Here is a 2,632-nt window from a genome sequence, read left to right on the forward strand (position 1 = left end):
ACTAAAATGTTCTCTTATAAAGTAGTTGACATACACTAACTGGCTCCGCGGACGCCGCCGTCTTTGATTTAAAACAAGTACTCGCTGTCTCGCTGCCATAGCTATAAAGTTTGTGTAAACTCATCTTTCTTTATATAGACTCCTAAGCCTTTTCTGTCAAATGGTTCGCCAGCTGATGTGCCTTAGGATAGTAATTAAAAAAGCTAACAACCATTAGTGTATGGAAACTTTATTAATGAAAACACTTCCATACACTGGGGTGTAGGCTATAACAACTTAAGTATTTTATGTGTATAATTTTAAAGTAAAGTAAAAATGTAATTTTAATTCTAAATCAGATTTTATATTAAAAGTTCATATAAAATTTTCTATGTGTAATTAAACTGCGATGTAAAAAATCTTTTTGCGTAGTGGTGGCCACTAGCGGTATGAACCGTCAGCAGCGATAAGGTATAGCTAAGAGCGCTCCAGACCAACCTTACGAACGCATGACTTACAGAAGGTATACTTAACTAAGAAGGTTTCGGAAACCACGTATTAACGATAAGGTACTTCTTAAGGTACAACTTAAGAACGACGTAGCGTTAAGGTAGTTTCGGAGAACGCACCCATGGACTATAACCACCGACCGTAATAGCCTATATCATAACCTATAACAAGAATATCGTTGTATGGGTCTAAAGACAAAACCTCAATAGCTAATAGCCTATATGACATAACAAAAATGACATTTACAGTCTAATGATCAGATGCCGTTCATAATTCCGGTAGTTAGTGTAGTTAGATGTTCCAAACATATTTTCATACATAGCCTATTATCCTTTCCACTCAATTGCCAAAATGGGGACATGCAGAAAATGCTTCTTTTTTTTCTTTTTTTGTAGTTTTTATTATCCTAATGTTTTTAATTATATATTTAAAATTTGTAGTTAGCTTAATGGACATTAGGCTTAATAATAAAATGTATTTTAGAGTTATTTTTTCATGCAATTTTATTGCTGTTTTATTTTATTTTATTCCTGGGGACAGAAGAAAAGACATTCCCTTTCGGTGGAATGACTCATAGGCTATAGGCCTATAGGCCATCTGCGCATCTATACTTTACAGCTATTATATGGAGATAAATTTGCTGCCAACACTGATTAAGAATACACTATTAATAAACAATTAAAATGCTATGTAATTTTTTCAGACACATTTATTATCATTAGCCCACTTTTGCCGGTGCTTTGCGGCAATATGCATGCGCTTTGCACTCAGGATTGAATATAAACATGCGATTAGTCCGTGCTTAAATGAATGACCCTAGGAAAAATATTTAGTCTATGGCAACTCTAATCAATAGCCCATTAAATAGCTGACATGATTTAATTAGTAGCCTAATTAGTTCCCAGCTCTTACATTAAACTGAGTTAGCATAATTAGTTAATTAACTAATAAAATCACAAAATAAATTTTCATAAGATGCTAACATATAGCATTGCTTATTCCACCACACAAATGACTGTTTATAAGGTGACAATCCGTTATACGATTGTAGGCTGTATCTTGAAGATTTTTGTATTTTATTGTATCTTCGATCTGTTATAAACACGAAGATTGACATTTCGTTAATAAAATAAATAATAACACAATGTTGTAAAAAAATAAACAACTCTAAGTTCTGGCTATTGTCACAACGCGCTGAGTGGAAGACAGACTAGAACAGGATAATGAAGAAAGTTTCTTTAATACTCAAAATAATTTCCAGAACAGAGAGATACTCACACACATGTAGCCAGGGCCGTTTCTAGGCATAGGCAAACTAGGCAGTTGCTTAGGGCGCAAACAGCCGGGGGCGCCAGTAAGAGCCCTAGTCACACCAAGAGATTTTTTTCTCGCCCAAGCAAGTGGAAGAATTTTTTTTTTACATTTCCAATAACAGACAGTATATTTGCACAAAATTCCTGTGTTTATGACAAAAAGACACCTGCCACTAAATATCTACAGTGGGTAGGTCGTTGGGCGCGAGGTGATTGAAAGTAGCTTTTTTTACACATTATAATGTATAATGTGCAAAGTGTGTGTTGATATATATACGATATATATCAATCAGATTCACAAGGCTTAATGTGTTATCAGAAGGGGCTCTCTAACAAATAATGCATAGTAGTTAAATTATAAAAAGATGCTTTAGAAATATGCTACAGTAGGAGTGTAGGCTACATGAAAATACAATTTGAAGGAAATGTGTAATATTATCCTAACACAACTTCTATTGTGATTGTAAAAATGGTCATGACTTTCAGAGGCCAATTTAAAATATGCTGTAATTATATGTAGGCCTAGTTGTAACCTATATTCTGAAAAGTCATTGTTGAACATGTATTTTCACCTTAAAAACTGCTATTTACAAGCTTAATTTAGGTTCTCTGTGTTTGAGCAAGAGCAGCACCAAACCAGTAGGTGGTGCTAATGTCCCAAATTTAGGTACGCGTTAACACGCCATTTACGCGTTAACACGCAATTTACGCGTTAACACGTAAATACGCGTTAACGCGTAATGACGTGTTAACGCGTAAATTGCGTGTTAACACGTAAATACGTGTTAACGCGACAGTTTCACACGTTTTGGCCCTTTTGGCCTTCCATA

Source organism: Carassius carassius, chromosome 16 (genome assembly GCF_963082965.1).
Source record: "Carassius carassius chromosome 16, fCarCar2.1, whole genome shotgun sequence".
NCBI lineage: Eukaryota > Metazoa > Chordata > Actinopteri > Cypriniformes > Cyprinidae > Carassius > Carassius carassius.